The sequence below is a fragment of the Panthera leo genome, chromosome B4 (assembly GCF_018350215.1).
Source record: "Panthera leo isolate Ple1 chromosome B4, P.leo_Ple1_pat1.1, whole genome shotgun sequence".
Classification (NCBI taxonomy): domain Eukaryota; kingdom Metazoa; phylum Chordata; class Mammalia; order Carnivora; family Felidae; genus Panthera; species Panthera leo.
In genome coordinates this window covers 93,821,955-93,847,821 of record NC_056685.1, presented here as the reverse complement: position 1 = coordinate 93,847,821, position 25,867 = coordinate 93,821,955, and the positions used below count along the sequence as shown (strand labels likewise).

Genomic DNA, 25,867 nt, shown 5'->3' with positions numbered 1-25,867 from the left:
GTTACCAGTCATTGGCAATGTTCAGTAGATTCCACTACTGGTCAAAAAGTTGATGAGATGACTTTGAGCTTTCTTTCAACTGAAGTAATTCAAGGACTAAACTAAATCTGAAATATTTGCACTAAAAGGAACAAAGGGATTGATTCAACAAAAAAGCTCTTATATACTTAGAAATATAAAGTGATGACTCCATGGAGTTTTAAAAATCATATTCAGTTAATCCTAAGTAAAACACATAAAAAAGAGAAAGGCATCTTTGTGTGAGTCCATTACATGTCTGGTTTTTTTATGTTTATTTATTTTTGAGAGAGAGACAGACAGAACTCAAGCAGAGGAGGGGCAGAGAGAGAGGGAGACACAGAATCTGAAGCAGGCTCCAGGCTCTGAGCTGTCAGCACAGAGCCCAACATGGGGCTTGAACTCAGGAACTGCGAGATCATGACCTGAGCTGAAGTCAGACGCTTAATGGACTGAGCCACCCAGGTGCCCCTAACCTTGTGAGTCCAAAGTAAAACATTTAATACGAAATAAAAACTTTTAGGAGGTGATCCAAGATGGTGGCATAGGAAGAGCCTGAACTTATTTCCTCCCATAGACACACAAAATCTACAGCTACATATGAAACAATTCCCACTAAAGAAGAACTGAAAACTAGCCATCTGAACAGCTCCCTCCATAAGGGATAAAAGGGCCACATCAAGATAGGTAAGTGAGGCAGAAACATGGTCTTACCTCCTCAACCCCACTACAACCACCCACAATAGGGAGGGATCTCACAGACCAGAGCCTCTCCTTGAAGTGTGGACCTACAACAGAGGGATAAAAATATCTGGCTTTGGAAACCAAGAAGGTTTATGTCCAGGGGATCTGGGGAGCTGTATGGATCCTAGATACTCCTTTTGAGGGGTTTGTGTGTGGACTCACTTATCCCTAGACCCAGTGCAAAAGTAAGCAGTAGTTTGAGAGGTAACTGGATAATATATGAAGATTTATTCACTAATCTTAAAAGTATCTGCTAAAGGAGCAAGGACCAGTTGGGAGTTTCTTTGGGGAGGGAAGTACCAGCAAGTACCATTTTTGTACTCTCCCTCTATGTTACTACTGCAGGTGGGCACATGCAGACACAGCCTTGCCAAGGCCACAGGCATTCCTCCACCCCCCAAAACTCTTTCCTTGCCTCACTAAGGCTTACTCTGACCCCGGCACCCCTCAGCCTCTCTAAAACCCATGGGTGAGCATAGTCCACATAGGGGACACCACTTGATCACTTGGCCCTGGTTGCTAAAGGGGCTTGCATTTCTGGGCTCCACAGCACTATAAAAATCAGAAAAACAGTTAGTTCTAGACAGGTTATTACACCAGGGGTACTGCAAAGACAGCAAACAGAAACACATCCCCAGGACCAGTAGGTACAGGCTTCAGGTTTGCCACACCCAAGGGACACCTCCAGATCTGCTGGTCCAGAAGTCAGCAGGGTTTATGATTGTAGTCCCATAGGACTGTATGTATTTGCATACATTAAAAGCCTACAGATCTGGCTTCCAATCAGCCTGAAACCAGGTAATGATTGAGATCACTCCCTTGTAACACTGGCAGGTCTTGGCACATTCTCATCAACTGGGACCTTTGAAGAATAAATCAGGCTACTCAGACAATCACAAAGGTTTGAGAAACAACCAAGAGCTAGAGCAAGGCTGAACAATAGGCTCATCTAGGTTCATTGTCTACACAAGGCCACTCCTTCAAGACTTGGAAAGAAAGGTGATTTACCTAATAAATAGAAACAAATACAGAAAGACAAGCAAAATGAAGAAACAGAGGAATATGTTCCAAATGAAAGAACAAGATAAAATCCCAGGAAAGACCTTAATGAAACAGAGATAAATAAGATAATCTATCTGATAAAGGGTTCAAAGTACTGGTCATAAGCTCACCAAATCAAGAGAAGAATGGATGAACACAATGAGAACTTCTATAAAGAGATGGAAAATGTAAGAAAGTATCAGATGGATGTTACCCAGCTGAATGAATATAAATGAACTGAAAAATACACTAGAAGGGTCCAACAGCAGACTAGATGAAGGCAAAGAAAGGATCAGTGACCTGCAAGACAGGGTAGTGGAACTCACCCAAATAGAGCAGCAGTCAATCAATCTATGAATAAATTAAAAGTAAAGACAACTTAAAGGACCTATAAGACAAAATCAAGCAAACCAACATTCGTATTATAAAGGTCCCAGGGCAGGGCGCCTGGGTGGCTCAGTTGGTTAAGCACCCAACTTCGCCTCAGGTCATGATCTCATGGTTCATGGGCTCAAGCCCTGTGTCAAGCTCTGTGCTGACAGCTCAGAGCCTGGAGCCTGCCTCGGATTCCGTCTCCTTCTCTTTCTGCCCCTCCCCCACTCATGCTGTTGTGCTCTCTCACTCAAAAGTAAATGCACATTAACAAATTTAAAAAAAAAAAAAAAAAAAAAGATCCTGGGGCACCTGAGTGGCTCAGTCAGTTTAAGCATCCAACTTTGGCTCAGGCTATAATCTCACAGTTTGTGGGTTCGAGCCCCACAACAGGCTCTGTGCTGACAGCTCAGGGCCTGGAGCCTCCTTTGGAGTCTGTGTCTCCCTCTCTCTGTCCCTTCCTGCTTGTGCTCTGTCTCTCTCTAACGTAAATAAACCTAAAAAAAAGTTTAAAAAAAAAAAAGGTCCCAGAAGAAGAAAGAGAAAGGGGCAGAAAACTTATTTGAAGAAATAATGGCTGAAAGTTTCCCTACCCTGGCAAAGGAAAGAGACATTCAGGTACAGGAGGCACAGAGTTCCAAATAAGATGAACCCAAAGGGATTGGCACCAAGACACATTATAATTAAGATGGCAAAAGTTAAAGATAATTAAACGTAGCAATAGAAAAACAACATATTACCTGTGAAGGAACCCTCATGAGACTGAACTTTCAGCAGAAATTTTGCGGGCCAAAGGAAGTGGCATGGTATATTCAAAGTGCTGAAAGGAAAAAACTTCCCACAAGGAATATTCTACCCAGCAAGGTCATTCAGATTGAAGGAGAGGTAACAAATTTTCCAGACAAGCAAAAGCTAAACCAGCCTTACAAGAAATGTTAAAGGGACTTCTTTCAGCTGAAAAGAAAAGGCAATAACTAATAAGAAAACACAAAGTAAAAATTTGGGGTGCCTGGCTGGCTCAGTCCAAAGAGTGTGTAACACCTGATCATGGGGGTTGTAAGTTCAAGCACCACATTGGGTGTAGAGATTACTTAAAATTAAAAATCTTAAAAAAAAAAAGTAAAAATCTCATTGGTAAAGGTAAATATATAGTAAAGTTGGTAGATTAGCCACTTACAAGTTAGAAGGAAGGTTAGAAGACAAAAGAAGTAAATTTAATTAGAACTATTAATGGTTGAGGGATACACAAAATAAAAAGATATAAAATTCGACATCAAAAACACAAAATGTAGGGAAGGAGAAGCAAAACTGTAGAGTTTCGGAATGCATTCAAATTTAAGATTGCTACCAACTTAAAATACTGTTAAATGCTGCTCTATATGAACCACATGGGAACCACAGAGCAAAAATCTATAATCCACAGAAGATAATGAAAAAAAAAACCTCTAACCATAACACTAAAGAAAGGCATCAAAACGCAAGAGAAGAGAGCAAGAGAAGATGAAGAGAGAGGAACTACAAAAACAGCCAGAAAACAATGAACAAAATAGCAATAAATACATATCTGTCAATAATTCCTTTAGCCCTTCCACACGGTCATGCTGAGCTAGTAGCAGCAGCCACAACCTCAGCCACACCTGCCACCTGCCACGGCCTCTCGACCATGGACCCCCACAAAGTGCACGAGCTCCAGGCCTTCGTGAAAATGTATAAACAGGATCCAAGTGTTCTGCAAACTGAGGAAATGCGCTTCCTGCGGGAGCGGATGGAGAGCATGGGGGGTAAAATACCACCTGCTACTCAAAAAACTAAGAAGACAGTATGAAGGAAGAAAAATCATAGTAAGAAGGTGGAGGAAAACATAAAGATAGATGAACCATCAAGTAAGGAAAAGTGATCTAGAAATTGACAATGAAGGTGTGACTGAACCAGATACTGATGCCTCTCAAAAAATGGGAAATGAAAATGTAGAGATAACCAAGGAAATGACGGATCAGGCAAATGATAAAAAAGTGGCTTCCACTGAAGCCCTAAACAACAGTGAACTACAGAAAGCCACTGACTTGTTCACACATGCCTTTAAGTTGAATCCTCGCTTGGGCACTGTGCATGCCAAGAGAGCCAGTGTCTTCATCAAATTACAGAAGCCAGATGCTGCCATCCAAGACTGTGACAGAGCTATTGAAATAAATCCTGATTCAGCTCAGCCTCTCAAGTGGTGATGGAAAGCACGCAGACTTCTGGGCCATTGGGAAGAAGCAGCATGTGACCTCGCCCTTGCTTGTAAACTGGATTAAGACGAAGATGCTAGTGCAATGCTGAAAGAAGTTCAACCGAGGACCCTGAAAACTGCTGAACATTAGATAAAGTATGAGTGAAAACACAAAGAACAAGAAATCAAAGAAAGAACAGAAAGGGTTAAGAAGGCTCGGAGAGAACAAGAGAGCACCCAGAGGAAGGAAGAAGCCAGAGCTTCTTTCCCAGGTGGCTTTCCTGGGGGGGATGCCAGGTAATTTTTCTGAAGGAATGCCTGGAATGGCAGGAATGCCTGGTAATTTTTCTGGAGGAATGCCTGGAATGGCAGGAATGCCTGGGCTTAATGTAAGTCTAAGTGATCCAGAGGTTCTCACAGCCACATAGGATCTAGAAGTTATGGCGGCCTTCTAGGATGTGGCCCAGGACTCAGCAAATATGTCAAAATATCAGAGCAACCCAAAGGTTATGAATCTCATCAGTAAATTGTCAGCCAAATTCAGAGGTCAAGCATAATGCCCTTCTGACAAATCAAGCCCTTGCTGAAGCAAAAGCAACTTAGATCACCTGGCAAATGTCACAATAATATAAACCAGTGTACCTCTGACCTTCTCGTGGACAAAGCTGGGATGCTATGAAGAGAATTCCTACCCCTCTGCCCCACATGCAACTGAAACATTTTACAGTGGTTTGCCATTCGGGTATTTATTCAGATAATGTTTTCCCACCAGACATTAGAAACTTTAAATACTTTTTAAACCTTCAAAATATTTAAAAACATATTAAAAGGGTGTGTTAATCCCTACATTTTTCTTTACTAATCATTTGAGGGTTTTTTTTTCCTTTGGATTAATTGGGCAAGGAAGATACTTCAGTATGGAAGACTTATTACTCAGTTTGAGTGAAATAAAGGTCTATTAGCAAGAGGCAAACAGAACATTTAAACAGATGAAGTCTGAGTTGGATATACGGTTACTGAGGCATTTTTACTTGTCTTTTTAAATGCTTTATTTTTTAAACATGATTTATTTTGATAAAACCATTGGAACCACCAAGTGTTGCACTAGGACCTGGGTAGGGACCAGAAGTACTTGGCAGGACAACAGCAACCTTACACCTTTTATACACCATGCACCCTTGTGCAGATGCATTTAAATCTTATAGTGTGGTGAAGGAATGATATTTATAATGCTGCAATAGCATTGGATTACTTAGCCGTGCTCTTGTCTGATATAGAAAAGAAACGTTTTGCATCATTTCAAGAAAATAATACTTTATTTTTTTATTTATTTAGAGAGAGAGTGTGCGTGCATGTGCGCACAGGCTCACAAGTGAGGGAAAGGCAGAGAGAGAATCCCAAGCAGACTCCGCACTCTCAGCACGGAGCCCGACATGGAGCTCCATCCCGTGAATTGTGAGATCGTGACCTGAGCCAAAATCAAGAGTCGGACGCCTAAATGACTGAGTCACCCAGGCACCCCAATATTTACTTTAAAATAACTAAATTCTCCAATCATAGACAAATAATGGCTACACAGATATTTTTTTAAAAGACTTATCTATATGTTGCCTACAAAAGACTCACTTCAGATCTAAAAGTGATGAGATGAAAAAAATATTCCATGCAAGTGGGAAAAAAAAGAAGGCTGGTATGGCCATACTCCTATCAGACAAAACAGACTTTAAAACAAAAAGCATAATAAAAGAGTATTACATAATAATAGAGATCAATCCAACAACAGCATGTAACATTTATATACATTCATGGACTAGCATAGGAGCACCTAAATATAAAGAGAAAATATTAACAAGTCTAAAGACAGAAATGACAGCAACACAGTAATAGCAGGGAATTTTATATCCCACTTGTATCAATGGATAGATCATCCAGAAAGAAAATAAAAGAAACATCACCCTTAAATGACACCTTAGACCAAATGGATTAATAGATACACACAGAACATTCTACCCAAAAGCAGCAGAATACACATTCTCAAGTGCACAGGGAACGTTCTCTAAGACAGATCACACGGTGGGCCACAAAACAAATCTCAACAAATTTAAGAAGACTGAAATAATAGCAAACATCTTTTTCGACTACATGGTATAAAACTAGAAATCAGTTAAGAAGAAAACTGGAAAAATCACAAATTTGTGACAATTAAACAACATGCTACTCAACAGCCAATGGGTCAATGAAGACATAAAAGAAAAAAGAAAAAATACCTTGAGACAAATGAAAATGGAAATTCAACCATCTACAATTTATGGGATGCAGCAGAAACAGTTCTAACAGGAAAGTTTACAATGATCCAGGCCTCCTTCAGGAAACAAAAGAAATATCAATCTAATTTTATACCTCAAGGAACTAGAAAAAAAAGAAAAAGAACAAAGCTCAAAGTTGGTAGAAGAAACTAATAAAGATCAGAGTGGATATAAATGGACTACAGACTAAAAACCGACAATAGAAAAGATCAATGAAACTAAGAGCTAGTTCTTTGAAAAGACAGAAAAACCTTTCCTAGGGTCACCAAGAAAAAGAGAAGGCTGAAATAAAATCAGAAAAGAAAGAGAAGTTACAATAGATACCAGAAAAATACAAAGGATCATAAGAGACTACAATGGACAATTATAAGCCAACAAACTGGATAACACAGAAGAAATGGTAAATTTTAGAAACACAGCTTCCAAGACGAAATCATAAAGAAATATCCGAATAGACCAATTACTAGTAAGAAGACTGAATCAGTAATAGAAAACCTTGCAACAAACAAAAGTCAGAACTAGACTTCACTGGTAAATTCTACCAAACATTCAAATTAGATTTAATACCATTTTCAAGCTCCCAAAAAGCTGAAGAGGAAAGAAGCTTCAAAACTCATTTTACAAGGCCAGCATTATGCTGTACCAAAACCAGACACAACAAAAAAAAGGAAGTTACAGGCCAATATCCATAATGAACATAGATGCAAAAATCATCAACAAAATATTAACAAACTGAATTCAACAATACATTCAAAGGATCATATATCATGGTCAAGTGGGATTTATTCCAACAATGCAAAGATGGCTAAAATCTGCAATCAACATGATACACCACATAAACATGGCAACAGATGGACACCAAACTCACTGTGGTGATAACTCTACAGTGTATACAAATAATCAAATTATGTTGCACACCTAAAACTAATATATTATATACCAACTTACCTCAATTAAAAAAAAATTGAGGACACCTGGTTGGCTAAGTTGGTGGAACATGAGACTGTTGATCTCAGCTCAGGGCTGTGAGTTTGAGCCCCATGTTAAGAACATAAAGATTATCTTAAAAAGTAAAATCTTTAAAAAAAGAAAAACAAAAACAAAAAACGGGCGTCTGAGTGGCTGGCTCGGTTGGTTAAGCAACCGACTCCTGGTTTCCACTCAGATCATGATCTCAGTTTCATGGGCTCACGCCCTGTATTAGGCTCTGCGCTCGCAGTGCAGAGCCTTCTTGGGATTCTGTGTGTCCCTCTCTCTCTACCCCTCCCCCACTCACTCTCTCTCAAAATAATAAATAAATTAAAAAAAAAAACAACACAAACCTTTTAAGGCTTAACTGAATTTTATGGCTGATTTTTGGCTGTAATAATCCTGTTTAATGTCACTAAAACCTTCCCAACTGAGTTTTTATAACTTCTACTACTGGGGCGCCTGGGTGGTTCAGTCAGTTGAATGTCCAACTTTGGCTCAGGTCATGATCTCATGGTTTGTGAGTTCGAGCCCTGCATCAGGCTCAGTGCTGACAGTTCAGAGCCTGGAGCCTGCTTGGGATTCTGCACCTCTCCCTCTCTCTGCCCCTCCCCGACTCACGCTCTCTTTCTCTCTCAAAAATAAACATTAAAAATAATTTTTAAAAATAACTTCTACTACTATGTTCTTTCTTTTGTTTGCTTACTTGTTTTTATGGCTGAGTTTAAAAGTTATATGCAATGCTGGCTATTTTCCATTTGACCCTCCAGAGCCACTCTACTCTTTTTGTAGGAGCCTGACCTGCATGGAGCACCAACAGAACAGACTGGCTGTGGCTCCATTGCCTGCTAAAGCTTTTCTGATGGCCTCTATCAGGCAACCCTCTCCAGTAAGTATGGTTCTTGCGGGTTCAGGTAAATACTTCCTCCCCTGTTCCTTTCAAGACCTAGAAGTATTAACAGCTTCATCATTACCTGCTCCTTTCCCTTAACCTGCCTACACTCTGCAAATAATCCCTTCACTGAATTCTTTTAGATTACACTTGTCAGTGTCCTATTTTCTGCCAGAACCCCAACTGATACAAGTTGCTACTGGTGTTTCCAATACAGTAATTATATATTGCATTCTAACCAGTGCAGAAAATACCTTATGAGAAAAGAGTCATGGTCATCAGATGACTCAAATGAATGAATAAATAGGTACTAGATGTTTCAAAACTGCAACATAACTTACTGATAAATTTTGCCCCTGAATTTCTTCAACATAAAAACATATCAATAAAACTACATCCAAATAATCTTATATTTTTACTAATTAACATATGTAACTTAATAGTTACTTATTGTTTTAGCAGGTTTTTTAAAATCTTTTTTTTGTTAATGTTTTATTTTTTGAGAGACAGTGACAGAGTGCAAGCAGGGGAGGGGCAGAGAGAGAGGGAGACACAGACCCTGAAGCAGGCTCCCAGGCTTTAAGCTGTCAGCACAGATCCCAACACAAGACTCGAACTCACCAAGTGCGCGATCATGACCTGAGCTGAAATCAGATGCTTAACTGACTGAGCCATCCAGGTGCCCCACTTAATACTTATTTATAAAGATTACTTTTTAAAGTGGAGCTCAAAATGTATTACTTATTGGTCTGAACAATGACAGTTATTTCGTGAAAAATGCTTTAAGTAATCTCTATGCCCAACGTGGGGCTCAAGCTCACAACCCTGAGATCAAGAGTCACATGTTCTACAGCCTGAGCCAGCCAGGGTGCCCTTATAAAAAATGCTTTACAATTTAGCATATTGGGGGTGGGGGGAAGGTGCCCATGTGACTCAGTTGGTTTAGCATCCAACTCTTGATATCCGGTCAGGCTGTGATCTTGCAGTCATGGGATGGAGCCCTGCATTGGGCTCCCTGCTGAAGAGGACGTGCTTGGGATTTGCTCTCTCCCTCTGCCCCTCCCCTACTCACGCATGTGCTCTTTCAAAATAAATAAACTTAAAAATTTAGCATATGGTGGCACAAAATTTCTCTTAGAAGTGGCTGTCAAAATGAGCAAGTATACGCACAAGACTTAGGTGGTACCAGGTGTCCTCCTTTTCATACTACATAAATTCAAAGACTCATTTGAGTTGCAGTTTTTATAGCAAATGTGATGCCCAAAGAGTCTAACTGGGCAAGTCAATGGCCTAAAAGTCATTACCCAATCTGTTATCATTTCCTCCAAGCATTGTCACTCCTTGAAGTTTTACAGTCTTGGCAAAGACCTGGGTGAAGGTGAATAGACTTCTAGATTTATGTTAGATTTCGGATTCTAAATCTTTCCCAAGGTCTTTTAATTTTTAACCTTAAAAGATGCCAAACATTGATTAGTATTTTCTTTGAGTAACACCTGAATTACCTGTAATACACAATTCCAATACCAGTATCTTTGGTCTAAGTATTTGGTATCTCTTTGGTCTTATTACTTGGTAGTTATTTCTGCTAAAAGAGGAGTATGATTACACAAGTGGAAAACATGAGTTTGGAACATCACAGGCTAGTGAAATGATTTAGCTATTAATTTAGCTTCTTCAAATATTTTCTTTCTTTACACTAGTTCACTCAAAAATCTGCTTAAAAATTCAAAGGGAAAGAGAACTCAACTTTTTCTTCTTACATCTATAAGTAGACCAAAGGTTAAGCTAACCAAGTAAGGCTTAGTTCCTCCTATTGATAAGGCTGCAATTGTTTAAGATTGGGTTTGTTACCATGCACATTTTCAGTTTTTAATTAAAATGCTACAAATTAATATGTTTATTTTGTCAAAACTAGTATGTCTGTTAAGGGAAAATATCCAGTACATGCTTCTCCACCCCACCCTCCAACAAGAAAATAGGTGGGCTGGAGGCAATAAATACTGTTTTCCTAATATACAGCCCCAGTGACACTTGCTTTAGTAATAAAAAGATCACCAAAATCACCATTCAAGTGCTTAAGATAAATTTATTCTGCAAAGAGAGGTACAGATTACTGTTTGAAACCAGTATCTCTCTTTAAATTATTAAAAATGTGTTAAGATTAAAACTAATGTAACATTGTGTGTTAATTTCACTCAAATAAAAAAATTAATTTAAAATGTGGTAAGATTATCTCGAATAAGAAAGGACTCTTAAGTAATAAATTATACATTCAAACGTATTGTCAGTATTCTTTAACAAAAATTTTGACTGGCTTGAAGCTTAAAAACTTAAAATGATAACAAAAGACTTAAGACCATAGTAAATACAACCTTCTAACATTTGTGAGTAGGCATTCAGTTGGCATTAAATACAACAAAATAAATGTTAGGTCTGTTTATAAGAATCAATTATGCAATACCCTCAAGCAAATTGTTCTTTTACTAGATTTTTTTAAACCTGGGTTGCCTCCAGGAGTAATAGTATTTAAGAGTGAAAATGAGCAAAAAATCTGGTAAAAGTTGTGAAGTACATGATTTCTGGGTTTAAAAATATACTTGAGGGACTCAGTTGGTTTTTTTTAATAAAACTTATTTTTTAGAACAATTTCAGATTTGGATAAAAATTGAGAATACAGAATTCCCATAGACTCCACATCTGGTGTTATATATTAATAATACCTTACATTAGTATGGTACATTTGTTACAATTAATAAACTAATACGGATATGTAATTATCAACTAAAATCCATACTTTATTCAAATTTCCTTAGTTTTTATAGAATATGCTTTTTTTTGTTGCAGGATCCTATTCAGGATACCATTATTATAATTAGCTATATCCCTTTAGGTTCCTTTTGGCTACAGTTTCCCAGATTTTCCTTGTTTTTGATGACCTTGACGGTTTGGGAGAACACTGGTCAAGAATTTTGTAGAATATCCCTCTACTGCAATTTCTTTGGTGTTTTTCTCATGATTAGATTGGCATTATGAGTTTTTGGGAGAAAACCAGGGAGAAAAATGCCTTTCATCACAGCATATCCTTGGAAACATACTGTCAATATGACTTATCACTACTGACCTGGCTGAGGTAGTGTTCATAAGATTTCTCCACTGTAGTTACTCCTCTCCATCTCCTTTCATTAGTGTACTCTTTAAAAGGAAGTCATTATGCACAGCCCACACTCAAGGAGTGGAGAGTAATGTTCCACCTTGTTGAAGATGGGAGTATCAACACACATTATTTGGAGTTACTCTGCACAGGAGATGTGTCTCTTCATTATTCATTCATTCATTCAACAACCTATTTATACCATATGGAGCCTTGAGTACTTACTTTATACTCTGGGTTATAATCCAATACAACTTTACACTTCAATTCTTGTTCAAATTATTCCACCTTTGACCACTGGGAGTTCTTTCAGTTGGCTCCTATGTCCCTTTGACATAGTCCCATCATTGTGAGTTTGTTTAAGCACATTCTTACTTTTCGGCACTACAAGATGCTCTAAGCTGATCTATGTATTTCTTGCCCCAGTCCTTAAATCAGCCATTTCTCCAAGGAGCCCTGGTTCCTTTTAGTACAGAACTTATTAGAAACCAAGATCTGGAAACCAGGTGTACTCTTACTACTGGGATGTCACTGCTTCCAGGAGGGTCTGTTTTTAACTGAATTTTATAGTATTTGGGGGTAATTTGCATAACAAAATACAGAAATACATCCATGAATAGACTGTACTAGGCCTATAGAGTTTTAAAATTAGTTAATGCAACTATAGGTGTATTTATCATCATTTAACAGATTTATTATGAAAATAATCTTAAAACTATAAAGGAGACTGAATTTTTTTAAATATAAAATTGGGATACCACTTTTTTTTTTGAAAAAGGAAAGGAGGACAAATGCATAATGTCAGAAATAAAAATGAAACATCATTGTGATCTGTAGGTCAGCAACCAGTTCACCAACTTTTTGGTTGCAGGATCCCTTTACACTTTTAAAAATTATTTTGAGGGGCACCTGGGTGGCTCAATCAGTTAAGCATCTGACTTTGGCTCGGGTCATGATCTAGTGGTTTGTGAGTTCAAACCCTGCATTGGGCTCTGTGCTGACAGCTTGGAGCCTGGAGCCTGCTTCAGAATCTGTGTCTCCCTCTCTCTCTGCCCCTCCCCCACTCATTCTCTGTCCCTCCCTCATTCTCTCTCTCTCAAAAATAAATACAGCATTTTAAAAAAATTATTTGAGAATTTTTCAGAGTTTTCCTTCAACTGGGTTCTTATCTATTGATATTTACCAAATAAGAAGTTAGATCTGAAAAATTTTTAATAGATTTATTAATTTATTAAAAGAATAATAAACTTATGATATGTTAACGTAAATAATATCTGTACGGGAAAAAATTAAAAACTTGATAAGAAAAGCGACATAGTTTTGCAAATGTCTTTAATGTATAACTTTATAGATGACAGCTGGATTCTTATGACTGATTCTGTGATGTACTATTTTGGTTAAAGTGTATAAGTATATGAAGAAAATCTAGCCTCATACAGAGATATAGCTGGGAAAGTGAATATTTCAATAATTATTTCAAGTAACTGTTGATAGTCTTGATACTATACCTGAACTTAACAAATGGTAGTTTTCTGAAGTCTAGTTACTTCTATGGTTTCTAAAACCATATCAATGAACTTTTCACGTTCTATTGCATTAAAATTCATTGGTTTATCTAGCACTTTTACCCATATGTGATTTTGTATCATTATACATTGGTCATCTGGAAAATATTCACTGAGTTATTTAGGTATTCCAAACTGACACAATTCAGAATACAATATGACAGAAAAAGAAAACCACATTCTTTATTATCATTAACCACTTCACAAGAAAAGCCTTTTCTATTTTTATTTTTGTTTACTGATTTTTTTTTTTTTTGAAAGAGAGAGAGAGAGATTGGGCACAAGTGAGATAGGGGCAAAGAGAAAGAGACAGAGAGAGAATCACACAAGGGGCAGAGAGAGAGCCAGGGAGAGAGAAGTGGGGCTCACCCAAAGTGGGGTTCATACTCACCTGAAGGGGGGCTCGAGCTCACGAACCGTAAGATCATGACCTAATTTGAAGTTGAATGCTTAACCGACTGAGTCACCCAGGCGCCCCAAGAAAAGTCTTTAGGTATCTGGGAAGCTATCAAGCTCCCGGTGTTAGATACAAATTTTCCAAAATTCTTTCTCTTTAATTTTTTTCTAATGTTTATTTTTGAGAGAGAAACAGAGTGCAAGCCCCTGGGAGACGAGCAGAGAAAGAGGGAGACATAGAGTCTGAAGCAGGCTCCAGGTTGAGCTGGCAGTACAGAACCTGACACGGGGCTCAAACTCATTAACCGTGAGATTGTGACCTGAGCCAAAGTCGGATGCTTACCCAACTGAGCCACCCAGGCGCCCCAGATACTAAATTTCATTTGAAAGTTTGATTTTTTTTTAATCACTGGCTACAAATACAGCTGTTTTTCTTGAAGTGTTAGGCCCACTCAGTTCATTTTTGAGAAAAACAAATATCAAATACATAAGTTCAAGTAATCAGTTTGCCTATCCAGTTCTTTCAAGGAAAAAAAAAAGGTATTCCAGAAAAAAGCAGCTAATTCAGCTCACAAGTCAGTTGAGCAAGGACTTTTTCTGAAGACGACTATCATGCTTCAGTACACAAAAGGAATGCTTTATGAATCCTTCTGTCACACAGAATATTTTTTTTTAATTTTTTTAATGTTTATTTACTTTTGAGAAAAAGAGAGACACAGAGCATGAGTGGGGGAGGGGCAGAGAGGGTGGAAGACACAGAATCCAAAGCAGGCTCCAAGGCTCTGAGCTGTCAGCCCAGAGCCCGATGCGGGGCTCAAACCCATGAACCGTGAGATCATGACCTGAGCCAAAGTGGGACACTTAACTGACTGAGCCACCCAGGCACCCCTACATATCAACTTTTAAAGGGCAAAAAAATCAACTGACCATTTAAAAACATGAAAGAGAATGTAAACAGAAAAACAATTACTACAAAATCAGAGTTGCAGTTCAAAATCCTTCCACTAAGAAAATTAAGCCCAGATAGTTTTATAGTCCTACCAAACAGTGAATGAACAACAAACAATTACAACCTTAAAAAAATTCTTCTAGAGAATGGTAAAAAAAAAAAAACCACTTTCTAATTCATACCGAAACGCAACCAAGACAAAGGATGCTAACACCATTCAGTGGAGGAAAAGACAGTCGTTTTAACATATGGTGCTGAGAAAACTGGATATCCACATGCAGAAGAAAGGACTTTATATAAAAATTAGCTCAGAATAAAGATCTAAATATAAGACCTAAAAGTATAATACTCTTACCAAAAAACCATAGGTAAAGCTTAATGACACTACTTCTATGCATCAAAGGAAACAATTAACAGCCTGAAAAGGCAACCTATGGAACAGGAGAAAATATTTGCCAATCATGTATCTGGTAAGAGTGTTAATACCTAGCATAAAGAACCCGTATGACTCGGCAACAACAATGATAACTATTAGAGTAACTTGATTAAAAAATGGACAATGGAATTTGAACAGACATTTCTCCAGAGGAAATATACAAATGGTCAAAAAGCATATGAAAAGATACTCAATCATTAGGAATCAACATCACTAATCATTAAGGAAATGCAAATCAAAACCATAATGAGCTATTACTTCACAACCATTAGGATGGCTACTATTAAAAAAAAAACAAAGTAAGTGTTGGCAAGGATACGGAGAAATTGGAACACTTGTGTATGGCTGGTGGGAATGTAAATGGTGTGGCTGCTATTAAAAAACAGGACTGTAGTTCCTCAAAAAATTAAAAATAAAATGACCATATTATCAACAGTATCGTTTCTGGGTCTATATCCAAAAGAATTGAAAGGGTGTAGAAGAGATATCTGTACATACATATTCATAGCAGCATTATTCACAACAGCCAGAAGGTGGAAGCAACATACTTGTCCACTGGCAGATGAACAGATAACAAAATGTTTATACACACAATGGTATATTATTCAGCCTTAAAAAGAAAATTTTGATACATGCTGCATTATGCTAAGTGAAAAGCCAGGCACAAAAAGATAAATACGGTATGATTTCACTTATATGAGGTATCTAGAGCAGTAAAACTCACAAAAATAGAAAGTAGAATGGTGGTTGCCAGGACGATGGGAGGGGGAAATGAAGAGTGGTTAGTGGGTATAGAGTTTCAGTTCTGCAAGATGAAAAAGTTATGTAGATTTGTTGCACTATAATGTGAATATACTTAACACTACTAAACTGTACACTTAAAAATGGGTAAGATGGTAAACTTTATGATAGGTGTTTTTACCACAACTAACATTTAAAAAGAAAGATATGTTAGGGGCGCCTGGATGGCTCAGTCAGTTAACCATCCAACTCTTGATTCTGCTCATGTCATGATCTCACGGTTCAAGAGTTCAAGCCCTGCATCAGGCTCCACACTGTCAGGGTGGATTCTCTCTCTGTTCTTCCCTTATATGTGCTCTATGAATGAGTAAATGAATGAATGAAAGAATGAATGAATGAGTGAGCAATATGTTGAAAATCCAACTGGGATAATGTAAGAAAAGAAAATTAAAAGCCAATCTGACTCATGAACACTAAAAATTGCAAACAAAATGTAAGCAAACCAGATCCAATAATTATGAAAAAAGAGAATCCATACTTGACTATATTGGGTTTATCCCAGGAATACTTGGTTAACCTAATCTGAAAATCAATGTAACTGACTACATTAATAGATTAAGGAGAAAAAATTTTAATCATCACTGAAGTTATACAAAAGCCTTTCAATACAACATCTATTCATGATTTAAAACAAGAGTCCTAGCCAAGGAAGAATAGAATGAAACTTCTTTAATTTGGCAAAGACCATCTTTAAAAAAAATTTACAAGTTATCATGTTAAATGGTGAAATTTGAAAGCATTCCTTTTGAAGTCATGAACAAGGCAAGAAACAAAAATTTGAGTATCTGAGGTAGCTAAGATAGTACAGTAATAACTCAGGGGGTAGACAAAAAGACCAAGGGTACAGAAGAGAGAGTACAGAAATAAAACTACCCACATGTGAAAACTTGATTTGTGAGACAGGAAATTTCACATATCAGGGAAGAAAAGAAGAACTATTTCAATAAATAGCGTTGAGATAACCTATTATCTGTATGAAAAAAGTGAATTCATGTCCCATATCTCTCAAAAAAATCAGTTACTAGGAGACTGGAGGATTAAATGTGAAAACCATAAAGCACTTAGTTGAGAGAATGCCATCAAAAGTTATCAAGGAATACCATGAGAATAACCAACTGAATTCAATACTCAAATTATTTTACTCTTTTAATTTCCCTCCATATTTTATAAATAAATCAATTAAACAGCAACCATGTCAGAGCAAGTAGACTATCTGATTAAGAATATGATGCTAATGTAATACAGAGCTGCCAATGTCCAATGACTTCACATCTTAAAGATATTACATATTTATATCTGCATTAAAGATCAACATGTTATTGTCAGGATTTGTTAACAAGGATTAAAACAAAAAAACAAAAAACTTCATGGTGCATTCAGTAGGTGTTTATATCAATATATGTGGCTATATCTCATTTCAAATAATAGCAATGATGTCCATGGTAAAATCTAAAAAGTGTTTCAGGTAAGTGGGCTTGTTAGTTTGACACTTCCCACTGCCCCTTGAATCGTACTTTTTACCAAATACCAGAACCTATCTTTGGATGCTTCAAGGAAGAAACACAATATATTAAGATAAAATCTCCCTTTGGAAGAGTAAGACTATATTTTAAAAAGGGGGGAGGGGAGAAATGGACCAAACAGACAACATATTCTTGGGACTTTCAAATAATTCTGAAATTAAAAGTGCCCAAAATATAAGTACAATTACTTAATATTATATAAGTACAATTATTACAATTACAAGGACACAGCTTTCACTTGGGGAACTTGGGGAACTATTAACACTGTATATATGACTGAAAGGATGAATTGGAAGGAACATTTATCCCAGTATAATTTTTGCTTTACAATACGGAAGTGTGTGTCCATCATGCAAAATAAATTCATTCCCACTTCAGCCACCATCAAAACACCCTCTCCTTCACCCAAAACACACACATGTATACAAAGTGGACGTTTTCCATCTAAACTGTAAGCCTCTTGCTCACATGAAAACAAAATGATTTTAACCACACACAAGCTCTAGCAACTCAGATTTGTAGTTTCTACATGCTGCCCACACAGCATTTTGTGAGCATGTGATTAGGAGGAATGATGCACAATCACACCACATTCCTTCCCTCAGCTCACACATCAAGAACTTGCCCTCTCAGCTGCATTCTTCTCCAAACAGCCATGGTCACCTTAGCAACCCAGTGCTCCTAATATGGACAGCTGGTCCATTTAAAGTCAGCCCTTCTTGGCAGGAAAAACGCTTGTTCTTCAAACTGGCGGAGAGAGGAGAGGTTTTCTTTTCAATACACATTACAGGGGTTGATTTAACTCGATCAGCACTTTTGTTCTGTGGCAGCAATTTGTGTCAAGTTTCAACCTATTCTGAGTTTTTGGTTTTTTGGTTTTGTTTTGTTTTGTTTTGTTTTAATCTGAAAGCAAGTGGCTAAAAAAAAAAAGGCAGCTCATATGGAATTCTAAAGAGTTTAACGTGAAACAAAGAGTATCTGAAATAACTATATTCTTTTATAAAAATGATAAAGCTATCCACATTTTCTAAAGTTGAAATTTACTTAAATTACATTTGAAGTCTTAATATACAATAATAAATCAGAGTTTATTTCTGAGTAACAAAAACACTGCTAAACTTCAAAGTCCTATAACTCCAATCTACTCAGTAGACTATGAGTCAATCTGTGTTCCTTCATCCCACCACCTACATGTGAAATCTCTCACAATCTTTCCACAGGATCAAATGTCAACTAGGTATTGAAACCAAATGGTTAGCATATCCAAAAACACTCCAGACCTAGAACGCCCTAGGATAAAACTGGACTATTCAAAACCAAACTTGATCTGTACTTATACCACTAAAGCTAGCCTGAACCAAATTAAGTCACTCAGGATAAAAGACACAGGTTTATAACACAGTTTTCTTGATTTTCATACTACAAATGACTTGGGGGGAGGGAATTACTATGTACTGAAATATGTGAGATCAAATTCCTTGTTTCATTCCCACAAATTGAGGATTCTAATCTCCTATCCATCAAAATTAGACACCAAAGTGTCTGTTTACCAAAGTAAACAGCCATGTTCAAAACTTAAAAATATCTAAATGTATATTTGTTCTAAATTGGAAATATTTCTGAAATAATGTTCCACATAACAGTAGCCAACAAAATCCAAGTGGATTTGTTAAGTGCTGCTTTAGTGAACCTTAAGGTTAAATCAATCAATTACTCTCTGGCTATATTTTTGTTTGTATATGTGTGCGTTTTTTAAAACTTTTTAGGCTATGAGGTTCTTTCAGGTTAGAAAAAATTCTTTTAATTTAAAACTAGTAATTACATCTTCCATTTAGAGCAAAATATCAGTTGATAGGGAACCTAAAGCTAAGTCCACTTCTGGTTGCATCATTTGTAAAATGAGAATACTACACTATCTGTTTTACTTAGGCCATCTCTTAATATAACAAAGTGAGACTAATGAAATTACTATGCCATATAAAATACTCAAAAACGAATGAAACTAGAGAAAGAGATTATGTTATCTGATGTATAATTCTCTGAACTGTTACTTTTAAAAACAGTGTTCAACAATGCATGGGATACCAACTCAATATTAACTTCAAGAGTTGCTGGTTGGGGTGCCTGAGTGGCTCAGTTGTCTCTCCCTCTCCCTCTGCCTCTTCACTGCTCTCTCTCTCAAAATAAATAAATAAAAACTTAACAACAACAACAAAAAAAGAGTTACTGGTTTTCCCACCAGAACTTGTATAAATACTTAAGTGTTGACATATAAATAACTACTTCTTTCAAAAAGCCTCAACATTGACTTCACTTTTAGCAAACATGAATTCCTTTACCCTTTTCCATTTCATGACTGAATTAGTAGCACATTTTCTCCTAGCCCCCAGAACTAAGTGCCCCTAAGATCCTCCTCCCACACAAACTTCTCCCCACAAGGTACCTTTAGCTTCTTCTCTGTGATGGAAGCCATTCCCTGATCTGATCACAGCTGTCATTGCCCTTCTTCTAAAGTCAGGGATCACCCCATCCTCTCATAGGAGTGTTCCTCTCTCTTTCCTCTTCATTACTGCAAGGCATACCATCACCTTGGACTTGGAGCTTCTCAAGTTCCCACTCTGACAGTTTATAGTTAGGGGATCCAACAGAAGTTGCTTCTGCTAATAATATGCTACTCTAGATGAAACTGTGTTTCTGCATCCCAAATTTAGAAAGCTGCATTTGTACTGTTTTTTTCTGTGTTAGATTCAGTGATGTGGATTCAGAAAACATGGTTATGCTTCAAAGAAATTAAAAACAAAGTAAGATGAATGTTCAAATATAATATGTAGAAATTGATAGGTAATCAGTAATAAGGAGGTTCCAAAATATTACTGGTATCTTTCAACTATTAAGCTTTTGTGGGCTAACACTGAGACCTGAGCATTTTAACACAATGTTTCTAGAAGAAAAATAGATGTTTTTGTTAGGTCCCACAATTTTTTCCTTTCACTGTTCTAACAGATTCTCAGCCTCTGAAACAGATGTTTATATCTCCTCTAATCTTCCATCGCATCTAATTCACATTCTTTAAATTCAATTCTAATATTTAAAAAGTGAACACAAATTGGCCTTTTCTTAATGCTCATTGTAACGTTCCTTATACATTTAAGGAATTTTACATGTAACAGTTTCATTTTAATAAACAACCTAAAATACAACGTACCAGTTGGACAAAACAAATTAGACGAACATTCAACAACATGGCCAGATCTCAGAAAAACAGAAGAGTGAGGTGGGCGAAGGGGACTACAAGAATTGGACTAAGACCTACCGTATAATTAAAATACACAAAATAATAAAATATTTCCTAAGACATAAAAGGATAGATATGAAACATGTTAAAAAGTCACTTATATGAGGACTGGTAAAAGGTGAAAGAGTTGTATGATCTAAAGAGACACCTGAGTATGTATGGGAACTAGTTACAAAGGAAAACAGAAAAATAGTCCTTTAATGAACGAATGAGGATGGGTATGACACAAACTGAGGAATATCATCAACTCAATACTTCAAACATAGCTATCTCTTTCATAATAAACCAGTTGCTCAAAAATTTAAACAATTTTTTAAACTGTGCTAAAGTATATGTAACATGAAATTTATCATTTCAACCATTCGTTAGTGCACAATTAACAACAGTTTTTCTAAAGTTGTCATTGTCCTTTTAACCTTTGTGTAGGAAGATGATACCACATAAATATGAATAATCATGTTTTGATTATTTTCTACTCTAAAATAAAGTTACAAGAGCATCTGGGCATTTATAAAAATAAACATTTATGGAGCACTTACAGGGGAGCCCTATGGGTACCAGATACTATGATCCATCACTGTCATACACTGTATTATGTGTCATACAATGTATTACACATCATACATTGTATTAATGTCGAAGATTCAAATTTCATTTTCCAAAAGAAGAGGGACAAAGATGTAACAGATCAAGTTCACTAAGATTAAATCTTGGGAAATTTCTGTTTTCGCTTTAAGCATGATGGTCCAGGAAAAAGGGGATCTGGATTTCTCCTGCAGTACTGTCTTTGAGTAGTGCCCTAAAGGATCAGATAGTGCTACACACAGGTTCCAGGACTCCCTGAAGCCTCTAGAAGTAGAAGAAAAACACAGGGGAAAAGCTACACAAGAAACTTGTACGTGAAAACTATTGATGCATTGCTCCCCGTCCCTCCTCTTCAGCCAGTGGGTCCCTTTATTTTAACCCTCTGTTTTCAGTTCTCAGGATAAAAACGGACCTAATTAAATCTGTGGGAAAGATGTGTTTGAGGGTGCATGTTCCCCTCAGCACACATTACATTGAAAAAGGAGAATGAGAGTTATTGATCTGAATAATTCACTTTATAAGCATTTTCCAGTTGTCAGATTAATCTGCAGTGATCACTACTACCTATACCAAAGAGTTCCTGAGAAAATTTAAACGATGTAATCTCTTAAGGCCAAGCAACTGATTTTAAGTTCTTGGCATACCAAGAGGAGCACACCAATATATACTCAGTTGAACATTTCATCCTTCAGCAGTCCAAAGAGTATAATAATCTAAATGATGACTGAAAATCCATTGTAAAGATGATCATTTAGGATTTTTTTTTTAATACTAGATGCTACTCAATCTTTTCATATCTACCCAGTAGAAAGCACTCCATTTTTTAAACCAAATACAGGAGTTATATAATTTCCATAGGTGAAAACATAGCTAAATAATCTCCTTTAACTTAGCCCCTAATAGAGCTTCTATGAATCCTCTACTGCCCTGAGTCATTTAGGTAAAAGGTAAATGGGCCCCAATGGAAAAAGAGAACTTTCTTCCTAAAATGGACAAACCCACTCCTAACAACGCTAGGAATGAGTTCCTTAATAATGCTAGGAAGATGCCATGAAAAGCAGTATTTGAGTGTCAAAAGGTGATGACTTTTATCACGTCCTTTTAATCTTAACTTCAAATAAGATGAAATGCATCTTGTTTGAAAATTCTGAGGTAGTAAAGAAGGAGCTAACAAATTTGTGATAATCTTGGAATAATCAAGAAAAGATATGAAATAAATATAGGGAAAAGGATTAAAAAAATCAAAAGCAATTAAGCCTGTATTCGACCATATTTGTTTTATTACTATATTAATAATTTCTTACCTTGTGGAATTCTCTTCTGAGAGAAACAGATACAATTCTGTTCCTAAAAAAATTTCAGGTAGAAAAGTTGAAATGTTAGTTTCAAAAAAGGAAGTCCCTTAAAAATGAAAAGATAACAAAATGCTAATACAGTACATTCAGAATATTATGACACTTGATATTACCAAAGCTTAAGAGATAATAAGTCTCTAATAATAAAAGTACTTTAATATTTTATTAAAATATCTATAAAATTTATAATGTTTATTTTTTATTATTACAAAAACACTATTCCACTGATTACCAAATTATTTCTTCTAGGTACACAATGATATCTTGGCACATTTTCATATTCTAAAATACCAGTACTCAACTGGGTTTTACTCTCACCAAGATTTGATACCTGAAGGGTAGTTTTTAAGTATAATCCATAGGTCACAAAATTCACCTCTTTAAAGTGTAAAATTCAGTGGTTTTTATACTATATTCAGAAAGTTGTGTAACCATCACCACCATATTATAGCAGAACATTTTCATTACCCCAATAAGAAACTCTGTCCTGAAGAATACATTATTTATTTATTTATTTAAATTTACATCCAAGTTAGTTACATGTAGTACAGCAATGATTTCAGGAGTAGATTCCTTAAGCCCCGTACCCATTTAGCCCATCCCCCCTCCCACAACCCCTCCAGTAACCCTCAGTTTGTTCTCCATATCTAAGAGTCTCTTATGTTTTGTCCCCCTCCCTGGTTTTATATTCTTTTTGCTTCCCTTCCTTTATGTTCATCTGTTTTGTATCTTCAAGTCCTCATATGAGTGAAGTCATATGATATTTGTCTTTCTCTGACTCACTAATTTCACTTAGCATGATACCCTCTAGTTCCATCCACATAGTTGCAAATGGCAAGAGTTCATTCTTTTTGATTGCTGAGTAATACTCCACTGTGTGTGTGTGTGTGTGTGTGTGTGTGTGTGTGTGTGTGTATACACACCACATTGAAGAGTACTTTTTTAATATATGAAATTTATTGTCAAATTGGTTTCCATACAACACCCAGTGCTCATCCCAAAAGATGCCCTCTTCAATGCCCATCACCTACTCTTCCACAAATTTAATTTTAAAATATAAAAGAAGCACACTCTTCATAACACTATGAGCAAAATGTTTGTTTTTTTTTTTTTTTAAATGTATAGAACAAAGACTGGTAAGGAAAACAAATATCCAAGAATTTTAGGAGTAGCTATATTTGGATAGTGGTATTATAGTGACTCTTTGTCACATGTCTCCTCTAACACTATGATTTTATAATATTACTTCTATGGTTCTTAAAAAGGTACAGCACAGACATACATTTTCTAGAGTCATACACTACAATTTGTACTACAATCCAAAGTAAAAACAGAAATACAAGTTAACACTTAAGAAAATGTCCACTATACTTTTTATTAAATGTTTTTCAAAGGAGATAAAATAAGTATAAATTTAAAAAGAAAATTTCGCCACACTTACTAATCTGGTTGAAAAGCCACAGCTGCATCTTACTTTATGACAAACTGACTGTTTCATCACTTTTGCATCTGGGCATCTACTTCTTAATGGTCATTTCTGAAATAAAGATGTAGTCATTAAGAACACATTATAACAAAAACACAAAATCTTTAAGGACAATTTTCTAAATTTTAGAGTCTACAAGAGAGGGAACTATCAAAACAATTCTTGAGCAACCTTCTAATAAAAAACATTAACAGGGCTGACGATGAGGTGAGAAGGATGGAATATAGGCTATCGTTCCACAGGACCAGAATTACACATTTCTGTTACACAGACTAAGTATAAAGATCTATAATTCTTCAGTCCTCAATGCCTTCCACTCACCAGCAGGGTCTTGCAACTCCCTAAGAATGCCATTTACAGACTAGAAAAGGGAAAAAGGAAGATGAAGAGGAACTCTAAAACCCCACATTTGAAAACAATAAATGAATTATACAGGTTTGTCTATTTCCCCTTGCATCTTTTTTTTTGAATGTTTATTTATTTATTTTGAGAGAGAGAGAGAGAGAGAGAGAGAGAGAGAGAGAGAGAAAGCAGGAGCAGGAAAGGGGAAGCGAGAATAAGAGAAAGAATCCTAAGCAGTCTCCATCCCACACTGTCAGTGCAGAGCCTGATACAGGGCTCGATTTCGTGAAACATTAGATCATGACCTGAGCCGAAATCAGAAGTGGGACACTCAATGGACTGAGCCACCCAGGCATCCCAATTTCCCCCTCACATCCATAGAAAGTAAGATCCAAAGAGAATTTTTACTGGTTTTATTTACAGATATCTTTTAAGCACTTAAGGCAATGGTTGCCATGCAGTAAGTGCTCAGTAAATATTTACTCAAAGAATGAATAAACTGACAAGTGATTTAACTTTAATTGATGAAATATTTAATCTGGTAGTATTTCAAAACGGCAAAGTCTCAAAATGCCATTCCCTCCACATATACACCATTGATATCAATGCCAACTACATCATCATTATTGTTTCTTCCCCCAGTAAACAAAGCCCATAATTAAAAGATAAGACATGAGGGGTGCCTGGGTAGCTTACTCAGTTAAGCGTCTGACTTTGGCTCAGGTCATGATCTCACAGTGTGTGAGTTCAAGCCCCGCACTGGGCTCTGCAATGAGAGCACAGAGCCTGCTTCAGATACCTCTGTCTCTCCCCCTCTCTCTGCCCCTCCCCCGCTCTCTCAAAAATAAACAATCAATCAATCAATCGATGCTACCAGCCTTTGAGGAATTTGTAATTTTGTTTTTGGAATCTTTGGGGAAAACTCTTAAAAGGGAACTGCTAGACAAATGATTGCTAAATGTTGCAGGTGGGGTATTCTTTTTTTTAAAACTTGTATGCTCTTGGGGCACCTTGATAGCTCAGTTGGTTAAGCATCCAACTTCGGCTCAGGTCATGATCTCACGGTTTGTGGGTTTGAGCCCCGCATCGGGCTCTGCGCTGACAGCTCAGAGCCTGGAGCCTGCTTTGGATTCTGTGTCTCCCTCTTTCTCTGCCCCACCCCTGCTCCTGCACATGCACGCGCTCTCTCTCTCTCTCAAAAATAAATAAACATTAAAAAATTTTAATTAAAAAAAATGATCAACAGCTGCTAAAACCATTAGGTAAAAGATTGATGGGAAACCTCATAATGGCTAAATCCGGTCGACAAAACTTGAACCCAGTGATTAATCTTAACATCATTAAAAATGGGTCAATCAAACATTATGTGCAGAAATACTCAACACTATCCATTACGTATTCATCCCAGGAGCTCCAGTTTCAAAAGACA

The 25,867-nt window shown here is 36.8% G+C and overlaps 1 protein-coding gene and 1 pseudogene across 6 annotated transcripts in view; one reads left to right on the top strand and one right to left on the bottom strand.

The window, feature by feature from the left end:
* FRS2 (fibroblast growth factor receptor substrate 2) overlaps nt 1–25,867 on the bottom strand; it is a 111,081-nt gene that overhangs the window by 36,563 nt on the left and 48,651 nt on the right. For all 6 annotated transcript variants that reach the window (XM_042947145.1, XM_042947150.1, XM_042947148.1 and 3 more), the window contains exons 2-3: nt 24,052–24,147; nt 22,560–22,602 (exon numbers count right to left, since the gene is read on the bottom strand). The gene's annotated coding sequence lies outside the window, so the exon portion shown is untranslated. The remainder of the gene's footprint in view (nt 1–22,559; nt 22,603–24,051; nt 24,148–25,867) is intronic.
* Nucleotides 3,689–5,236, top strand: LOC122224819 (annotated as a pseudogene).